This window comes from Anser anser, assembly GCF_964211835.1.
Source record: "Anser anser genome assembly, chromosome: 5".
NCBI lineage: Eukaryota > Metazoa > Chordata > Aves > Anseriformes > Anatidae > Anser > Anser anser.
Window position 1 is genome coordinate 54,905,566 of NC_139725.1, and position 22,501 is coordinate 54,928,066.

Below are 22,501 nucleotides of genomic sequence, written 5' to 3' on the forward strand. Positions count from 1 at the left end.
CTGTCGCATGGAGCTACTATCTCTGTGCTCCTATTGAGCACTGGAAAGGTTTCAAAGATAGCTTTGTTTTGTACTCAGTAGTAGGAAATGTCTTCAAGTGTTAATCTTGCTTTACACTTAAAGACAGGGAGCTGTGTTTGTGTTGTGAAACAGATCCGTTTGGGACAATTAATCTTAGGTTGTAATTAAGCCTACTTAAACCCCTTATACTATAAATAGCTTATCTGGGCTAGAAGCCACCTTCCATTTTATGGCTGGCAGGAGCAGTGTGGGACAACACAAAAGAAGGATTATTTACCATGTTTCATTGGCTTAAATAATATCTTAAATATTTCAAGTATAAGAGTGTATGTTTAGCATATTTAACAGAATTAGAACAAGCTATACTGTAGAAAAAATACTGGAACTTCATGAAAATGTGATACCATACCTGTACATTTTGTTATGCCTGTAGTTTCTGTAGTTATAGAAAAACTTATAATCAAAGTTAGAATACCGCACTGAACTGAATCATCAATACCTAAGCTCTAGTTATCCCTTCTCTTAGGAAACGCAAAACCTTTATACTTTTTATTTTATATTTGTCAAATAGCTTTCGATGCTTTAATATGGTATTCAAGTCTTTTTTCCTATTTTCTATTATATAAGATAACTCAAATTACAATAATTACAAAGCATACTTCCTAATGTTAGGTAACTGATTAAACAAACAATGTGGATCAAAGGAAATTCAATAATTATGCATCTAAATCTGCATCTAAGTTTTAAAAACCCCATGTTTTAAAATGATGAATTATTCACAGCTCAAGATGAAATGGGTAATATTCCAACTTGTGCTTTTGAAGTGTCATATTAATCTAGGCCACTTTAGGCACATCTATAGTCTTTTCATCTCTGGAGATCTCTGCAAGATGGTGGGTTCTTGTCACAAAATTTCTGTTGGCATAGAGTCAAGAAATAAGTATGTTAAAACTTAAGTTTTTTTTACTGTTGTGTTTCTATTATTAATCAGGATTCCTAAAGGAGCAGTGAATATGATCTTTCTTTCCTTTTCCGTATTTTGTGGCTTCTGTGGTTTTTCTCCCCTCCGGTTATTTTATTTATGCATATTTGTTAGATGAATTTTTTGATTAGCTATCTTTATCCTCAAATATGCATTTCAAACTTTTCTTCCTTGCCCCTACTCTATAGAACTCCAGACAGGCTGTTTAAAATAATGCTGTTAGTTAGAAAATGTATAATTCAACAGCTGGGTCCAAAGTGAAAACTGAACACTTCGAAAAACAATCGAGAGAAATCAGTTCCAGATGCAAGTTTTTCAGTCTGTCCCTATTTTAGTAAGTTTTTTTTAAAAGAAAAAAAAATATTCCACAGCTACAGATTTGTATCTACATACAAACTTTGATTGTCCTCTCTTCAAGAATGAGGTACACTTTCACTCAGAACACTTGAAAAGATACCATTCATAAATTTGTTAAACTAGTCTCTTATTAAGCAAGTTGAGAAGTATCAATACCATAATGTCATTGAAGTGGGAGTTTCACTTTGAATTTATTATCAAAAATGCTTTACAAATTCCTTTACTTTCCAAAATCCATGAATGAATGACCTGTGGGATTGCTAAATTTCAAAACGCAAATATGCGGCAGGACGCTTAGGTTAATGTAGGCATGTGAATGATCAGAGTAAGATGGGAGATAGTCAATATTATGTATGAAGTGTGTGATGCACCCCCACTTCCCAGCTTTTCTGTTCCAAGGAACCTCAGCTTATCACAACCCCTCCACAAGCCCCTGTGAAGCAGTCATTGTCTCTGTCCTTCTGCCCTAGAACCAGACGTACACTAAAATTAATTCATTTTTTTGTTCCTATTCAGAGCTCTTTCAAAGTTAGCCTTCTTCAGATCCCTCTCCTTGGAGCCTCTACCCTTACACCAGCATCTTTTCCATACACACGCTCACCTAGACATCTTTTAAGCTTTGAGTTTTTGCATATTAACAATACAAAATACTGGAGTTTCTAAAAACAGGTGTACTAGATAATGATTTACAATCCTGCTAGGTTGGAAAAAGAGGATAGAGGAAGACAGCTGTCTAACATTCCCATCTCTGCCTTTCACCTCATTATGATCCCTGGGTTCTTCATCACCTATGTCTCCCTCCCTTCTTTCCAGTGCCATATTACAGATAAAGCCTTCAAATTTCTGATTTTTCTTTTGCACAAGAACCCAATATACTTTAATGAATAATATCTCATCCATAGACATTGGCAATATGATATGCTAATGACCTTCACACAAAGAAATGTCAACTAGTTATGGCCATCCACAGAAAGTAGAATACATTGAGCTCAGCTTTTCTTTTCAATAAAAAGTATAGTCAGTCATCTCCATCAACAGTAAAAATCAGGTAAAAGCTTCAGAACTGCTCACACCAAATGCACTGTGTATAAAATAACTTCACAATTCAGATGTCTCCTGTGTACTTGTTAAAATGAAACAATGCCTTTCCTTCAAATTCTTCATGAACGTTTCAGTATCAGGATTTAATGTTCTCACTAATAGTGTCTTAATTCTGTACAGGAAATAGTGTTCTTGAGTGCATCCTTTTGCTTATCCTGAATATTTCTGAACCCAGACAGTTTAATTCTATCTGAAATGCAGACAATTTCTCCCTAGCGTTCTAGCAGACCAAGTTATGTTTCCGCCATAGATGTCTTACCACCAGAAACTGTGACTGACCTCCAAAGATGAGGTTGGTGAAGGTGTCTTGCAAGCCCTCTCACTTTCACGTTAAGAACAAAGAATGGCCCCATGAAGGAGAAACACCTTTAATTCATTTTCCAGAGGCATAGTCACATGAAATCTCTTTAAGGATAGAGGATAAGTAGTAAATGCTAAAGTTTTCTAAGTACTGAGGCTCCTCTGTACAAAGTATGTGCTTTGACAGGAGACCCCTCCCAACAGGAGCCTAGTAAAAAGCATATACCTTCTTGTGTGTCTCAGATTTACCAGCTGCTGACAAAGCTGGAAAAACAGACACAGTGCCCCTTTCTTATTTAGTATGAAATGGGTGGAAGCTAGGTTACCTGGCCATCAAATTGAAGCTCACTAGTTCATTCCTTCCCTGATGAGTTCAATCCTAGCTTCAATTGTGTTGTGTTAATTACTTCTACTATAAACATGTTTGTCTGAAGAAATGTGCCAAACGTCCTAAACACTTTGCAAATAACTTCAGCTTCAAAGATGATCCCCAGAGCTTTGAAGAGAAAAATGGCACGTTTTCTTAAATGTATGGAAATTACAGCACATGAACTCCCATCTGTCTGGACAGAAAGAAGGATTTGGCTTTTTGGTTAGCAAACCTGCATGGCATGGGCCTGACCCTGCTGAATGGTACTGCATCTGTGGTCTTTGGGGAATGTAAGCATATAGGTAGGTTACACAGTCATAATAAATTATTTGCTGGAGTTGTTATGCCACTTTATGCCAGACTCCCTTGGACAGTCAAGTTAGAAAAGTTTGTTTTGTCAAATATTCCAATTCCTGTGTATGCATGTAATGTTCAGTGTTACATGGATCTGTAGGTTTTCTACAGATTGGACTCATCCATTGTTCTGTACCAAATTATCTCAAAATGCAGCTACTTCCTTGTGAGGGATGATTCATTTTATGAATTTAATAGTTTATAACTACACGTGTATTTGTCTACCAACCAGTCAACAAAATAAACCAAATCTATTAAAAACAATTGCAGGCTTTGCTCCACACATTAGAGATGTTCTATGGGTTTTACATACCAAAGAATAAGGATGCAAATCTTTGCTTTAACAGTCTGAACTTTTTATAGGGGACAGGTGCTTTTTTGCTATATGAAATTCTCAGAGACAAAAATTTAAAATATAACACAGCTGTTATGGATTGGTGCAAATAATGACTCAAAAGGTAATAGCTCTTTGGAAGACAAAAGCGTCTTTCTCCAACCACTGCTTTTCTTATGCAAAACAGATACATCTTAATGTATATAATAATGACTTATCATGGATATTTACAAATGGAATCATGGGTTTTTGGGGAGTGGCAGTGGGAAGCTGTTTTCAAACAAAACACTCTATTTCTGCATGGCTCTAAATAAAATGAAGTATCTTTCTACTCACCTTTACTTAGGATGCTATTCTCATTTGAAGTCATGTCAGCAATATGAATATTGTAGGTATGCAAACTGATGGCATATGCTTTTCCTTTATATTTTGACACATTGATTTTTCTAAAAATAGTCATTACTAATTTGCCACAAAGTGCCAAGTGTATTTGTTTGTCATTAATTTCTTGTCTGTTTGGACATGGACTTATCAGGACATGGTTCAGCAGAACTCAAAAGCTATTTTAGACTTCAAAATAATATTTTGTGTCCTTATGGTGGTTTCCACCTGAAGAAGATGAAGTAATTTAAAAATGTGTATGGTTTCAGGCTCCAAAGCTGCTTCTATATGATGTCTGAATCAGTGTTCTCACATGGAAAATATGAAGCCATGAATATTGAATTACTTTCCTGAGGTATGAGAGAAAATTTGAAACACAGCTAGGAAGGGCTATAGATAACTCTTGACTCACCTAACTTGTGGGGTACAATCAACCTGTCTTTCATTTTCTTTTTTTGTTCTTTTTTGGTTACCATATATGGGGTATTTCTAGCACAGAATTTATTTGCAGTGTTTAACTCTTATTTCACACTATTTGATTTTTCCAGATGAGTAGATCTGGGAGGTTTTTATTCTGCTCTTTGGGCAAAAAAGCATGGTAAAGAAATGGGAGAGAGAAGATTTTTACAAAAGTAAAAGAGTAACTTCTGCAATAGGAACAGTTCATATAATATTTAGTCATTAACGGTGTCAGGCTCATCCAGATTACAGTAGCAGTTGTCTCTGAGACTAAACCCTTTAGAGAACCTGGTGCCATCATGTCAATCTACTGAATTGATCAAGTGAAATCCTGTTTAACCAGAAATGGAGATTCTTTATAGGGAAAGTTATGACTTGGATCAGAGATTCACAGACACAAGTAAGTTAATTAGTTGGGCATGGAATTTAGACAGTGCTAGAGGTCTAACTCCTCAACCATGTTCAATAATTAATTTAGAAGGTGTTACTTGAAACATACCAAGACGTGTCAGGGACTATTCTGTCAGTTTAGTAGATGTTCCTGGGAATGTTTGAATTTCCTGTAATAGATCTAACAAATAGAGGAAGAGGGGAAATGCTTCAAATTGTACAGTTTTCCTCAAAATACACTCCATTGTTTATTTTTGGTATACACCAGCAAGATGCAGTCAAAGCATTATGAAAGTTGCTCTGGTACGTCCAAAGGAAGAATATACATGAAACACTTGAAGCATATATGAAGCTTTAAACAAGCTATAGTAAGTTCACAGCATAGATTGAGTACCCCTACAAATACACTAATGGCACTTGCTCCTTCTGAATTCCCATCACACTTATATTGTTGACCAGTTAAGATTTCTATCCTGCATGAAATTTGCTTACAATGAGATTTTTCTAGACCTCTCAGATAAAATGATGAAAGCCAGCTAGCCTGAGCTGACACCATGTCATGACTACAGAGAAAGACAAATTGGGTTACCTAATAGTCCATTCTATCTTTTACTTCTGTTTCAGTAAATGATGCAGGTTTTCAAAGGTATGCAGTGTTTCACAGCAAACTATTTTTAATGCAAAGCAATCTATTTCAGGTTGCTGTGAGCTCTGAAATAGGACTGAGAAGAATGAGGCTGTCAGTGAGACTGTGATCTTCATCTGGCTGTTTGCCACATTTAGTCATGAGATGTGCTGCTGTGAACTCAAATCAGCTTTATATGCACAAAGTCTATTTTAAAAGACTGTCACTTGGGAAGATTGCCTTCCTAGAAAATGCAAGATGGCCTCAGAAACTCAGCTTGATCCTTGTGCAAGTACAATATTACTTAATTGCATGCTTGCATTTTTCTTCTTCAACCGCTTCCTCATGTTTTGCATAGCATGAGTGCTGATCACTTGAGCAACTATTTTATTTCACTTGTGCTTCTGCTCTGTAGTGTCTATTGTTTGTGCCCATAGGGGAAGACGGACAAATCAATTTCTATATGGAAAACTTCTAACTTTCCAGTAACTTCTCATGGAAATCTATAATTTCCCTTCCAAGTGATGGCAAAATATCTCAGTAGCACAAGGGAAATCATATCTATTTTATAGGGAAGTTCAGTGCCTGATTGCTCTACAGTTTGGGCTCCCCTGCCATCTGAAATCTATGAAACTTTGATTCCCTTGACCAGGTCTTCCCAATTTGGGAGACAAGCTGGCAGGCTAGCCACCATGAAACCATCTAGCCATGTGATCTCACAGATTTTGAGAGAAAACAAACTTTGAATTATTAGTGTTTTGTTTTGGGGGGGGGGGGGGGTTGTTCTTTTCTCCCTCCCTTCCTGAGAGAGAGATCTGATGGAAGCTGTCTGGCCAGCTCTGGTAGCAAAATACTGTACAAACAAATCTGTGTATTTGATATATGGCTTTTTTTTTGGGTAGGGGGATGGGTGGAAGGGGATAATGAGTATTCATCATGTTGTGTTTTTGTGTTTCCAGGAACTTTGTTAAAAATAGCACAGTTTTTTTTAAAAAAAGCAATGAGCATAACTGTGAAGAATGACTTTGGTGCTTTTCCTTCCTATTTGTTCTGGTTTGTTAACTTCTTAGATGATACCACTTCTACTCACTCTCAAACAACTTCTTCCTCAGCAGAAAAGCCAGAGAAGCGTGAAGGCACAGATGCAGAAAAGTGAGGTTGGAGGGGCTTTAGGTGTTGTTCCCTCTGCTCTCAACTTTGTGGCAGGATTAAATATATCTAAGGCACTCAGCAAATTTTCACCTAACCTGTTCATCAAACCTCCAGAAATTGCAGCTCTGCCAGTGTTTAACACTTTTTATATTTTTCATCATAAAAAAGATCTGTTGCAAGCAAGTGATGAACAAACATCTAAACCTGTATAACTGTCTTAGTGTTTTTCATCCTACCCTCACAGTTCAAGATCTATGAACTCTTTGGCCCTCTTCTTTCCACTGGCTTCTCTCCAGTTGTCATTTGTTTTGGTAAATTACTGTGTGCTAGACTTGAGTTAGTCTTCCAGGTGATTGCTTACCAACAGCAAATAGCCTCAGACAATTTACATCTTATCTGAAATGGTCATACCGATACATCTCGATGACAGTTATCTCCTTTGCAGTAAGGGGTCTAGTTTTAAATTGTGAACAGTTTGTCATGAAGACTAATGCCCTCTAGAAGACCTAGATTCTTTCTCTTATATTAATCTGTCCATGTTATATTCTCCAGTTTATATTTATTACATGAGTGGGATTTCCTTTACTAATTATCTAATTATTTAATTTCATCTTGTTGAATTTAGGTACATATTCTAAATTATCAGCAATGCCAATTCTTCTGATTTTTTTTCCCTTGAAATTTCTCCCCAAGAGACCCTACCAATAGTTTTTAGGGTCTCTGAAAGCCTACTTTGGAAGTTCATTATCCTTATTGTCTGTGTTTGCACTTTTTTTGGACTTCAGAACTGTGAATCATTCCCCTGATCTTCCATTTTCAGATTCCTGTTCTATTCCTTTTTATTTTTCAGGACCACATATAAAAACAGACTTTTATACTGTTATAATTTCCTTTGTCTTCTGAAACAGGAGTTCCCAGAATCTTCCAATTCACTGGAGGTGAGGAAAGTGCTTTCTAAGGTTGTGAACAACCCAATTTCAAGTATATTGAGTAAAGAATTTAATCTGAGTAAGAGTCATCAGATTGCAGGGTAAGTCTCCCAGGTTTAGTAGATATTCCACCAAAAGAAATTTAGAGAATGAATCAGTCATTGATTCTGTAATCTACTGTGACATATAATTACATTGCATCTGACTTTTCTTAGATGAGACGGTGTTTTAGGCTTGTGTGGACTTCAAGATCAGTTTGAGTTTCCCTATGAAATTTTCACTAAAATAAGTGCTTTCTCATGAAGAGCTTCAGTTTCAAAACAATAGCACTGGCCAACCAGGTGGGGGGAATCTTAGTCAAAACATTCCTAATCAGGATAATTTTTATTTGAACAGTACAGATCTACCTTCCAGCTACATGCGTCAAATTTTGGCTCCCATATAAAGGAGAGGAAGTGTGATTGTTGTTATCACTTCAGATGCAATGCTGGAGAGCTCATAAAACAGCTCCAATTATGGGGTGCAACAGATGTAACCAGACTGTGATGTCTTTTTGCTGAGTTTTAAAGCTTGTGGTGTCTCATTCTTCTTAAGAATGGCAAGCAGACAGGGTGGATAGGTAAAGCAGAGAGAGGGCAATCTGAGCCCTACATTTAGATTCATTCGCTTAAATGGATGTAATTCTATATCAGTAGGTCCTAAATGGATGCTGAGAAAGAAAATGAGGGTGTGTTCTCTAAGCTTGGGGTACCATTTAGTCTAAACCAGAGACACATTATCATGATTCATGCAGAGAGGAAATCTGGTAAACAAAGACTGCATAAAATGTACAGTGTTATTTAGGGCTTAGTGAGGGATCTGGCATGGAAAGTCTATCTCTAACTTTGTATAAGCTACTCCTAGGGATGTCTCCATCCATACCAAAAAGGTTTTGCTTCTGTTTCTTTAGGCTTTTATTTTCAGTTGCAATCTTGTGTGTGGCAACAGCTACACTGATACTAGAATACTCCCTGCTTGAACTTTAATGTTTGTTTAAAGCATGTCAAATGGAAAGATAGAAAGGGATGCACACAACTTCAGAACACTGCAGCTGAAAGTCACAGAATTATCATGTTACAGAATATTGTGAAACTAAGTGCTTTTTAGCAGAAATACACGCAGAGCAAACCTCTTGGGTTAAGTTTTCCATTGTTTTATATAGCTAGTTCCCATGAAGCAAACATTTCAGTTCTCAGTAGATACTGGATCCTTACAGATTGATCTGTGAAACTTTTTGCATTCCATAGTTTTGTTCTGTTGATATCATCAGGGTGGAAAACAGCATTGTTTCTCTTATGTTAACTTGTCTTATGCTCAGAGAATCTGAATTTAACTAGAAAACTAAACTTCATAATTTAAAAATCTATTATTCATGTATGTGCCACTTACTCAATGCTCTTCTATATGAAGGTAAAATTGATTTACAAGCTTTCTTTAGCCTCTATTATATATGAATAAACCAGTTACCTTGCACATCATTATCTTGGATGTTTATAAGTTTTCTTTGCGTTTGTGTTTTTGTGCGTGATCATATATGCAGAGGTTTGTGTTTGAATATGCAGCTAGCTCAGAGGAAAGATCTAGCACTGTCAAAGAATGCTTGATGAGGCTGCACCCCTCAGGAGTAAAAAGAGGCAGGGGTGAGGGGAGAAAAAAAACAACTTTCCTCTCTTTAAAGAGGGAGCAATATTAGAGATGAGAGTTAAATAACCATCAGGAGTGTTGAAAATGGAAACCCCTTGTTTTCCTGTGTGGCTTTATGGATTTTCGAGACTGAACATTTTCTATAAATGTACATCAAAACATTTAATGTTAAAAAAAAAAATAATCCAGAAGCCTCAGTAAAACTGTATGAAAGACCTAAGCAAAGGTTAATTGTATGTAATCTTAAATGTCTCTAAAGGGTGACTATGTATTCTTAAATGTCTTCTAGCATGTAGAGTTTTATAATATATATATTATTATTATTATTATACAAAATGCAGTAAATGCAATTCTACTTCCAAGGGCACTCTTGCCACTTCTTAATGAAGACTTCTTGTATCACATGGGAATAAAAGATTAGATACACCCAGCACAGGGTTAAAGCTGATCTAAAGCCTCATTAAATTACACCTGGGCCCAGTGAAGTCAACTTCAACAGATTACCTGTTTGACTTGAACAACACAGTATAACTGTGGTGAATCTTTACCTTAAAATTCCATTATCAGTTTCAGAACATAAACTAGACATCTCTGAAAGTTACTTTCAAATGAATGTTTGGCCTGAAAATATCTCTGCTCCAAAAACGTCTATCTGAAATTATCAAAACCAATTTGAAACTATCAGTGTGTTGGCTGAATGCCTTAATAGCTCCATTCAATGGAGATCTTTGACACTTAAGAACTGTGATACTCTGCTTACTCTTATCAGATTTATCTTTAACAAACTTTCTTTGTTTCCAACTACAAAAAAAAAAAAGATACATTTTCTTCATCATTTAGTAGGTCCATAAAGGAATACATTGTATATTGCAATCATTTTCTTTTCTTTTTTCCTGAACTTACAGGTAGGAACTGCAAATGGTTATATTATTCTGAGGGAAAAAGATTGTCAAATGAATAGCAAAGTTTTGACTTTTACTATGTTATCCTGTTTTAATCAAGGATACTGTAAGGCCTTTATACAGATAGAGTAACAATAGCAGCCTCCTTGCGAACTGCTACCACTTCAAATGTCCTGGGGCACTTACATGTGTATCTTCCACTGGTCTAATGGAATTTCTTACCCTTTTCTAAAGCAATCAAGTGGCATTTTCACAGAGAAGAATTTAATTTTTTAATCCTGCCAGACTGAATTTCTGACTGGTTTTGCGGACTTAATCAGATACATGTGGAAAATGAGAGCCTTAGATTATATATAGCCTGCAAAGTGACTGTGCATTCTCCAGATGTTCTCCACCTTTTAATGACATCTTAAACATCTGTTTATTTTCACAACTAGTATTCTGTAATGATATTGGGCAGATTTATTTTTCAAGAAACTCTCCATTTAAGTATATAAGTTTCTTTTCCATTTTTGCTGAGATTCTTGACTCAAGTCAAGTATATTCATTCAGAAGTTATTTCAGCTCTTACTGTCATGGTTCCCATTAAAATTTAAAGTGGTAATAATTAGATTAAAACATAAATAAACATATAATATTTTCAGTATCCTGAATGGTAGGCTTTAATGCACTCTGGAATCTCACTGTTCAGTCTCAAATAGTTGTTTATGCTGGTCATTCTAGATGGGTAAATAGGTATTGTCATCTCTATAGATAAGACCTCAATGACAAATACAGGATCTGAGTTAACACCGTGCAGAGTAATGATAGCTTTCACTGACTTCAATAGCTGTTACTGCTCATCACTCCTAAACGTTGGAGCTACTTGTGTTGACTGTTAAACAAGAACTTGTATTTTAATGAATGTTTTTTCTAAAGAGTCACATGAAATAAATTTAAGTTAATCTAGGAAATATTGTACTTCTTTACAGTGGAAACTTCAAGATACAAATTTGATTTTCATTAACCTCAGATGAGAATTAGTAAATTCTTTAACAGTTATCCTATTTGTAATCTCTGATTCAGCAAGGACAAGACAAATGATTTTAGAGTGCTCTCTCATCTTTGGGATCACCTGTCTCTTTTATATTTATTGTACATCCACGTCCTAAGTCCTATACTTTTTTGCTGTGTCCAATACTCATATCCACTATAAAAACTAACACAAGCTTCAGCTAACACCTCAAAGATCTAATATTGCTTCATGTCTCCATAGCCTTTATTACTCTAAAGTTCAATCATAAGCAACAAATATCTTGCAGAGCAGCAAAGCTGCTATCAGTTGGTTAAATCCCAGAGAGTCTTATGTACTTGTACTTAAATGCTTTGCTGAATGGGGCTAGAGTGTTGTTCTGGGGCCAGAACACATTGCCTGCAGCTACTAAAGTTATTAGTTTCAGCTTCAGAATTACAACTGAAGTTCCCCATTCCCAAGCACGTATGCAGGTCACTATACCATACTCTATATTGAAGTTGATGCTACTAATAAGTTTCACTGGTGTAACAAGTCATAATAAGAATAACTGGATACGGGAGAAACAGTTTCACACAATTCATTTTAATGCATCAGCTCATTTTATTCTGTGAGTAATTTACATTTATTATGAAAGCAGAGAAAGAATGTTTTCAGATTTATTTTTTTCCTCTTGATGTTATTACTGGTGAGATGGGAAAAGGGGGTGTGATTGCTCTTATTTCCATATACCTGTGACAATTACCATTTTTAAATCAATAAAATTAAAGTGGGAGTTCACCTTACCAGCAAAAAGATTTCTTACCATCAGAGAACGTGAAGATAAGTGGAAAATTTTTCATGTACATCATAATATACGGATCACATATTGAAGAGCTTGTTGCTTTCATGTTATATCCAGTTAAGATTAAGACATTTTAAAATAACATTTCTTCCCTCCCCCCTCAAATGGTTATTTCTTTCCAGAAGTTGCTGCATTAGTGTGTCAGACTGAGTTCATGTCAGTAAAAATGCAGAAGAATTCAATACTCTGCAGCAGTATAGCCACTGGACTGTAAAGCCTCAGAGTGCTTCAGAATCTTACAAATTCCACCCCTCAAAACTTAGGTTCAGGGATGACGTTTTAGCCCCATGTCAGCAAAAGTGCGAGTGCAGTCACAGATGAAGACAGATCAGTTATTCAATACATCTGATGAGGGATTCTTAAACATCTGTCTTCTCATCAGCTGTATGGAATGTGTGCTTTCACTATGATTAAGATACATTAGGTACCTATTCAGTGAAGTACCTTCAAGTGAGGGTTTGACAGGGCAGGAGGGAAGAAAAAAAGGATTATAAAAAGCTGCTGAAGACAAGACAAGGTACCTCATTTTGGATTCACAAAGAAATGACTTTTGGATTTTCTATCCAGACTACAGAATTCCTGTTAATAGCTAGTTGCCAAAACAGATGTACTGATTAATGAGAACAGATGGATTTCTCCAGAGGGTCTGCAGATTTAGACAGTACTTTCGCTAAATGAAATGCTAATGATCTGGCACTGTGCTCCTCTGTGTGGATTAGGCACCAGCACTATTATTTGTATTTGGTGAAGTCAGAGTGATCCTTTTTAGACTTTTCAGACGTAAAGTTCTAGTATTTTGCATGGTCTTCTGAGAGGTGTACATAAAAGTAAGGTTCTTCTCAAAATCTAAAGGAATATCTCCATTTAGCATTTTTAAAATGCAGTATCTCAAAGCAAATCAATCTCTTGATTAATTCTGGTGAAAAATGAGAGTGTGGAAACTTTTCACTGTTACATGCAGCATGGTCTAGTTTGCCTGCTTCTTTTTCACCACAGTTTTCAAGTAAATGTACTTTTCTGCAAACTTTGCAATGCAGACAAGTTATTTGTGGAACTGGTCAGCTTTGTTCCTTAAATCTGTCACCAACAACTATGTTTGTATTTTAAAAAATGGTTTTGATTGATTTTCCACTGATTGAAACTTAGTTTAAGAGTATAACATTATAAATACTAACATTAGTATTTACTGATTTTAAATTATTTTTTTAGTTATGTCTAGTAACTGTAGCAATATGAAGACAAATGTTGAAACAAGTGAAGAATTACTTCCCAAATAGTTTTACAGTCCATATAACATGTTATGGTATCTGGGGAAAAAAAATGAAAATAAAGGGGGGGAGTTATTACTTATATAGAGGAATGGTGGGGCAGGGAAAAAAATGTTTCAGGGTTCTGCTGTTATGAGAGATGAGCTATGTTCAGAAATTGAAGAATTCTTCTTTCATTATCTTTGTCCTTCTATTACTCTTACCCAAAAGGCAAAATCTGAAAAATTACTTTCAGTGTTCCTGAGGTGAAGAACTGTTTTTCATCTTATAAAACTATTATTATTATTTTAATGATTAACTGTGTCCAAACTAGCTGACTCAAAACACTCATTTCTTCTTTTGAGGAATTTATTTAATCTAAAAATCTTCTTTGGTCCAGTGTCAATTTTTGGCTATTGTAGGTCATAAAATCATGTTTTGCTTTGGTTATTGCAATAGAAATCCAGTATTTGCAAAATTCACACCTGAATAGTTATATCTTTCTGTTGGCTTTGTCTGTCTTTCCTTTTTTTCTTTTTTCCTGGAAAGACTGAGAAAAATAATGCAGAACTCAATTATTCATACGAATAATTTAGGGCTAACTTATCTTCTCAGAAAAACAAACAAAAAAATCATTAATATCAAGAAAAGGATCCTTAGCTGCTTCTTGTCTTAGAGAACCTGCATCTAATATTGTAGATATTCAAGCCAGGAACAACATATTTTCACTTATAAACAATTATTTTTGCTAAATATGACTCCATTTGGAGTCATAAAATAAAAGCAAACTCTTTTAGGAACTCTTGCAAATTTACGCACCAGTGGTGGGTGTAAAAGTTAGAGACCATGACTAGGAAGTTGACTGGATGTTGAAATGGTAAAGGAGTTTGCAATTTACAATGATCATGGTGACTAAGAAATTGTCCACTGACATTCATCTTGGGGGGGCGGGGGGAATAAATCCTGTTTCAGGAACTGAATACTGGCACAAGGAAAGATAATTCAGCAGGAGCCAAAAGTGACTAACTTTGGAGCAGCGTAGTCTGAAAAGAGAACTACTAATAACATGCATCAGTGCTGTAACCTGTGTCTATGGCTGAAAAGTGCCAGCATGCCAAGGATACCACAGAATTTGCTGTGTGGTCTCACAGAATAGCCTGGCACGTGGCAGGAAGTCTTGTTTTGTTCTAATGTTGTACACAATCAGTAATTTGACAACCTGTTACTTTGCATAACTTTTTTTCAGGAATATAAAAGTTATGGTGCACAAATCCATCATAGTGTGTTAAGGAAAAAATAACTTGTTCAGCTTGAAATAACTTGAATTTGATGCAGAGTATCTTCAGTTTTCATGATTTAATTAAAGATGAGACACCATTCGGTGCAGGCATTTGATGATGACTTCCCTTTGACGTTGACCTCCCTTTTGGAATGAATGTTCTGTGCCAGCAATTTTGCCCCTTCTAAATCCATTTCATAGGCACCCCACTTTTTTGTTCTTCTCCTTTTCTAGTCAGAGCAACAACTGGTATCTTGTCTGTACACTCTACTGAAATCTAAGTTACATTGAAGCAATTGCATTCACCAACTATATTTATACTAAAAATAAAAGTATCAAATTTGACAGGTTCTGGATGCTATGAAATGAATTCATGGTGATTGACATTAATTATATTTCCTGCCTTGAGTTACGTATTAATCACATAATCTTCTTGTTCAGCTTTCTCCTGTGGGGTTGTGTAGGAATTGGGATCTGATAATAAAGACTTGGAATAAGGCAATGTGGGATGCTGTGGTTCCAAATTAATAAATAAGCAGAAATATCAAACTCTTGCAAAATAGCTACTAAAAATGTCTTGCTCCCATGCATCAAGGTAAAATATTAAAAAAAACGGTCAAAATTCATCTTCATCTCATCACTGACGTTACCTGGAATGTGTTAAAGCCAACTTTCATCCTGACCATTATTAAATTTTCAAATCACTTCTGGTTGTGGTGCGTCAAGCTTGCCCTGTAGAAAAAAGGGTACGGACTCAGTCCTGCTGCATGTTATATTCTGCTTAAATCCATTGAAATTCAAACCCTTTACTGCAGAAGTGAAATGTGAAACTTTCAGTACTGATGCTGAAGACCTTGTGTTTCTTATATCTTGTTAAAGCCCATGTGAGGTGACTATATTGACACAAGAGAGCCCCGTGACAGTGGGAAACGTAAATGACTTTTTCTGTAGCACTCAAAAATGTCTGGAAGCAGGTTTTGTTATCTGTACTGAATGGGGCCATAAATGCAGCCATCTGTGCTGCTTGCTTTGTTGTCTGCCATTAAAAGATGACAATAGATGAGCCCTGACCATATGATATTTACACTGCATTAACTTCTTGATGGATTCCACATACATTTCAGGCCAGCAGGGTGAACGCTGTGGATCCTTGCCTTTCCTTCCCCTCCCAAAACAATCTGGAAACACCTTTTCTTGGACTGTAGTCTCCAAGCCTGCTTGGTGCTAGAATGGGGAAGCACTGTCCTAGTGAGACAGCTGACTTCCCTCTATGGTGCCACAGATTTCCATGAACAATGACTTCTCCATGATGGAGTGCTATCCCTGAATTTACAGAAGTATCTAGTGACAAAATGGTAATTTATGAAATTCTCTGTAAAAACACCAGGGGGGTGGGGGGAATCAAGAGTTAAAAATGAAACTGCTGGAAAGGAAGAGGGAATTTTGTTTTGTGGATTTTGTTGTTGTTTTTCTCCTTTTGTTTTTTTCCCCCTGTCACAGTTAAGCTTACTGTCAAATGCCCACCTTGTAGTAAACAGCTTCTTTGACAAATTAACACAGGAATTAAAGAAAAAGCTTTAAATTCCCATGTGAAAGTAAAAAGCATTCTACCAGATCTGATTTATTTTAACATAATCTATGTTTCTTTCCTTGTATGTGCAGCTCATATCAAGTTAAGAGAGCTGAAAACAGGAAGAAAACAGTGGAGACCATAAATTATTCAGGTCTCACTTTACATGAGATTGAGTACAAATGTCAATGCTTTAGTTTTGGGACACAGTCCAGCAGCTTCTGACACTGGTGAAAGACTGCTGTAGGCTTTGATATGTCCCTAAAAGAAATACAAGGAGAGAGAATAAATTTTTATATCTAGATAATAATGAATGCAAAAACTATCTTTAAACATTTCCATGATCATAGTTATGTGGCAAATGAAATTTGTACAGGTTACAGTGAAAAAGCATTTTTATTTTCATTTGAAAACTCAACCTGGGATTAGAAACCCAGGTGGATTTTTTTCTAGCTCATGCTTGGAAAAAGCATTACAAAACACATAGCAGCTAGAGCTTGGCTAACAAGACTTCAAGTGATGCATAAGGCAGAATTTGAACCCAGATCTCATTCTCAAAAGTCTAATTGGCTCCCTGAGGCAAACTGTCAAGAAAAGAAGTAGACATGACTCTGAATTAGAGGTGGCCTAAAAGCAGTTTCACATCATAAGAAATATAACCCTCAGATCTGAGTTATTTTATTACAACATCTTGAAAACAGGATTATATTTAATTTGTGAGTGCACAACAACTATTTATTGTTTAACAGACGTAGTAAATTGCTGGGACTAACTTGGTGCTAAAGCAGACGTCAGCATTCTCACCCCCTACCTTGTCACTACAGGCACCCAATAAGTCTTAGATGGACAGGCAAACTTTAGGGAGACACCCTGGGAGAACTCTGCTCTTTGGAACAGGATGATCCTAGTTTTCGTCAGGCTGCTGCTTTCTAACTCCCTGCTTTTTTTTCCCCTTTTCCTTTTTTTTCCCGTTTTCCATTTCCTTTTTATTATTCTCAGATTCTTACACTTTTTCATGCATTTGTCCCTCATGACCTTGGGTTACTGATTATTCCCAAATCTGCCTCTTGATTCTAGTGTTGTTTTTGTTATTGTTTCTGTTTTTAATCTAGCATGGTATTGCTTTATGGGCCCTTTAATTTACAGACTGACGATGTGTTTGGCAGTAAAACTGAGCCGATGTAATGTAGCTGAACCTCATAAAACTCGACCCTTGCCCACAATGGCACAGATTTACAAAGAGACAAAAAAAATTGACACTTCAGTCCTCATTTCCTCCATCCTTATGCTACCATCATATAGTTGCTAGAGTGCCATGGTTATGAAGACCGGGATATGTGGAAAGAATGGGATAGCATTTAAAAGCTGAATGTTATCCCAGAAAAAGATCCATGAGGATTTATGTACAGTCACCAGTGGTGCTGTGAGATAAAGCAGGTCTTTAGAAACAAACAATTGCTGTTGTAGACCAGACTTCCAAATCTGTACACATGTGGGGGTTTTCCTTCATGTTAATCCTAATCCACTTCAGCAACCTGAACTCCCACTGATAGCAGAGGTGTACTACATGTGCAGCTGGAGCACATCTTCTGATTTGATTTCATTCAGAAAGAATGCTGCATGCATGCTCCAAGACCCAGAGCACAGTAAACGGAGTAAAGCAAGCAGGCAATTCACTTCAAACACTGATTATCTGAATGTTTATGCCTAGGTAGATGCAAAGAATACTCAAAAAAAAAAATAAAAAATGTTATTCTCATTGATCTCTCTGCATAGAAGCAAGTCACGGCCATCCATGTGTTTGGTGTGGGTCTTTCCCCCACCCGAATGTATGCAATGCAGTTTAGTTGTGCAGCAAAAGCCCAAACCTATCCAATTTGATGTCTTTGTAAAGTCTGCAGTGTAAAATACTGCTGTAGGTTTTTTGTTCTATAGTCACCAATGCTCCTGTTCCCCTCTCCAGCACCCTGAATTTTCACTGCATATCTTTTCCATGTGTTATGATATTCAGCTTACAAAATTAATAACTCATCACTTTTACAATCCCACCAGTTACAAGTAACAATTCACTGTGGTTACGTAATGGTTCTATTGCTTTTACTACATTAACAAATGACTAAAATGTGAACATTTATGGCATTCTATTTCTTGTGAACAACTGGTTCAGTGAATAGGACACACAAAGAATTTAGACTTAATGCATGGTTGCATGGACAGTGTAGAAATCACCCAGGTATCTACTTCTCTCTGTCTTAAAGCAAAAGCACAAGAGCCCCGATCCACAGTGAGAATCGTGTTGTGCTATGTATCATTGAGCAAACAAAAATAAAAAACTGGCAACACAATTTTCACTGATTTTTAAAACTACAGCATATTTGTTTTCTTCAGTCGCCTGGTATCATACAACTGATTAAATTGATCTAGATTTAGTGCATTGCCTAAACCTTTTTTCATTAGTGGAAATGGCAACATTTTGCCTACAAAGATGAGCATGGGCTTTGTGTTCATTTTGCAGAGAAAATTAAAATATGTTCCCCTATCTGCTTCCCCTGATACCTCACCAAGTCTAATATTGTAGCTACACCTCAAGAGCATTTGGAGCAATCTAAGCTCCCAAGGCATACGCTAAGCTAAGCAAGTTCTGTACAGCACATTGCTCTCTGGTGTAAAGTGGAGCTGCTAACTCTAGCATGCGCACTGGCTCTTTCACCTGAACCTCAGACTTGGTATATAATGATTCAGGTTATAATAATGGTAATAAAAGAAGCAGGAAAGGGGGAGGTAAGCAAACGTCAGAAAGATAGAAAGACTTGCAGCCGTCATATGATACAGATGTCTAAGAGCCAGAAAGATGGGTAAACTTCTCTCACAGGAGCAGAAATGCATACAGCACCTCTGTGTATTGCTATCAAAATAATAGCAAACACATTCAGCTATAATCAGAGAAAATGAATGGTGATACTGTGATCTAAAGTTTTTTCACTAGTGGATTGATTCAAGAACCTTGACAACACTTCCTGATGCTGCGAAAGTAAATAAACTATTTCTGTGTGCTTTTTTGCAGGGGAAGATTTGGCTTTTTGCTCCAATATAGAATAAGGATTTTTCAGAAAATATGAAAATAGCTGGGAACTGAATGCAGTCTTCACCTTTTTGATTCTTCATCTCCCTCCTGCTCTGAGCTGGAAGGAGGGAAGAATGCTGTGGTCTAAACCCAATGGAGGTTAGCAGTGTCTGGGGTAGGATCCACTGATAATAAAAGGTTGATGAAGTTGCTGTTTTGTTCTTATTGTTGCTTATGTTCCAGCTTCTGCTTCTATACAGAAAAGATTTGATACACGGTGATAAGCATGGTTTGCTGAGTACAGTTTCAGTTCTGGACACTGGATTTATGGTGAATGTGGAGAAGACTGCATTTGTTTTCACAATGAGGCTAAATTGTTTTTGAAAGTGGGAATCAATTTCTTTGTGCCTGGCTGAGAGACAATGGCAAATTATCATTGAAACTGAGATGACTGATGAACTAGTGGCTGATGCAGAGGGACAATGCTGTGTTTTAATCAGAGGAGCCAAATGAAAGCTTACTGTCCCCCTGAGCACAGTGCTGCCACAGGGCAGGCTGGCTGTCACTTGCTTTCCTCTCTAGCTCAGGGCTAGCTTCCAGTCTTGCCCATGCTTTGTTCCCTTCCCTGATGAATGGCAGACTTTAGTCCCTGTAAGATTTGGAGTGGAAGCCTACTTCTTTTTGGCAGTTCTGTCTAGAGCCAACTGGCACTACAAAAGGGCTGAATATCAGTGGTTTGTTACAGCTGAATGACTCTTTTCAGGACGAGGCACCGAATGTTTGTGTTTTTCAAACACAGACACTCTCCATGGAGTTTTTTGCTAGCTGGCATCTGTGCTAGTGCCGAGAAGCTTGCCAGCTTTGCCATCTGGCTGGAGTTTAGCTACATCTTCTTGGGTTGCTGTTCTCTTCAGCCAGTACTCTTGGAGAAGGCCTTGTGGGAGCAGCAGCAAAGCAGCATGTGTTGTTCTAGCTGGTATTTTTGGAGGACTAAGTCAGGAAAGGAAGAGTTAGTAAATTCATCTTAACCCTCTTTAGTCAAGTAAGGTTTGTTTAGTGCTTATTATTCTGAAGATCCAGCCAACAGCCCAGAAAAGGAAAAATCCCTTTTGCTATAGTCTACAGAGCAGAGCTGGTATAGAAAAGGAAACTGGGATCACCATAACTCAGAGGTTGTCTTACAGCATCTCTTGAGGGTTTCTTGTCTTGAACTGACCCATATGAGCGGGGGGGGGGGGGGGGGGGGGAGAGTACCTTTGAAGTTAACTGCTCAAAAGTAGGATCCTGATGTGCAAAGACTAACTTAAGACCAAAGCTAACTTAAGATCAAGATGGCACACTCTGTTATGAAGTAAATTTTAAGAATGCTTAAATTCCCGTCAAGGTAAATACAACCAGAATAGAAGAATGGAACCCCAGTCCCATTTTCAAGAATGTAATATGTCTTACAGTGGCTGAAATGTGTTAGATTGTCTCCATTAGCAAAATGATTAGGTAATAATTGGTTCAGTTTTGAATAATAATTGGTAGCATCATGATAATCAACATATTCAATTTCCTCTCTTTGAACTGACTGGTCACACCAGGTTTGTGTTTTAATTATTCCTTTCTGCAGAACAGAAGTTATGAGTAAGTATAGATACATACCTGTAAGATCTGTATCTATTCTGAATGCAGCCCTATTGACTTCAACAGGTTAATGCAAATCTGGGGCCTTACTCCATGATCTCTGAAATTAATAGTAATTCGGCATAATACCTCTTCTGCTGTGTTCCTTACACTTATCCATGATTTTCCTGTTATAACTTCATAAATTCACCAAAGGTCCAGCAAAAATTAATATTCTCTTCTTGCTACAGTTCGTGCTTAAAGTCAATTACTCCTGTCCCTATCTTGTCTGGAGAGTATAGTTCTCTGTGGACAATTAAATGAGAAAAAAATACAGTAATTACAAAGCCTGCAGTGCTATACTTTTTGCAGGTGATAGAGGGTGGCTTAAAAGTTAGCCTGATTTTTATTTATTTACTGGCTTGTCTTTTTATTTGGTGACCTCGGAAACACAGTAAGCTAGATTTTCTGCCAAAGCAATGGGGTGAAACTACTTGCGTTTACAGAAGCAGAGAATAGTGCCCTGCCATTTTAAAGTTCCCACAGCAGCATATAATTTACGGGCTTTTCTACAACAATGTTCACTGTTAAAAAAAAAATACATGTGAAACCAAACAAATCTTTGTGAGACAGATGGTTCTTGTTTTTGGAACCAAAATAATTTCCTTAAAAAAAGAAAAACTCATCCATAATTATTCCAGGATGAGGCAATGGTGTGTGTTTGTTTGCTTTTGGTTTTGCTTTTTTTGGTTGGTTGTTTTATTTATTTTTATTGTTGTTTTCTTCTTCTGAGGAAGAAAAATTGCATGTAGGGAATGAGGAAGTTTGGCCAAGTTCTCAAGCTATTCTCTCCATTGTAAAACTTTAATCTAAGACACATGTAAAATCTGTCCTCATATAACCTAAAAATTGGCCTATATAAAGTTCAAACTGAAAAGTTCAGAATTTTTAAAAACCCTTGTGTTCTTTTAACTGCTTCTTCCTTCCCTTGCTGGTGGAGAATGTAGTGCTGACCGACATTCTACAGAGCACAGGAAATTTTAGCTCCTTATTTTGTACCTCATGGTACATCATGTCTATCTTCCTAAGTGCTAATATATCAATGCATTCTGAGGCGTGTCTCCCTTACTTCTAGCATCTCACAATGGTACAGCTAACCTCAAAATCAAAAATCTGCTTCTATCCAGAACAGGTCACACCAGCAAAACAGTTTGGACAAGACAGGGGGTAAACGCAGATCACAGATCAGCGCAAGATACTACTTTAATTTCCAGCCTGATAGTCCTGAAATGACAGATATTAGGGACTATTTTAGGACATGAGCAAAATACCTCTTCCAAAAGAAAAAGTATTCTGATCCTCTGATTTCATGCCTCTGAGGTGCACAGGGATGAGAAGAGGTGGTAGATGCTTCCATATAACATCTAGTGCCCGTTATCGTAGCAGGTCAAAAATAAAGACGCATTCTTTTGAGAGGTGGAGGATCTAGAGACCATGTCTACCTCTCTTTAGGGAACTACCCTATGCTTTGGAGGTT

The 22,501-nt window shown here is 36.8% G+C and overlaps 1 protein-coding gene across 4 annotated transcripts in view; it reads left to right on the forward strand.

Annotated features, from left to right (window-relative positions):
- Positions 1-22,501, forward strand: part of LOC310901092 (uncharacterized protein) — a 275,956-nt gene that overhangs the window by 231,587 nt on the left and 21,868 nt on the right. For 2 of the 4 annotated variants that reach the window (XR_014585594.1, XR_014585595.1), the window contains one exon: positions 7,735-20,602. The exons of 1 other annotated variant lie outside the window; for it this stretch is intronic. The gene's annotated coding sequence lies outside the window, so the exon portion shown is untranslated. Of the gene's footprint in view, positions 1-7,734; positions 20,603-22,501 lie in introns of those variants that run through there. One more of the 4 variants, XR_014585598.1, reaches the window with a different exon arrangement.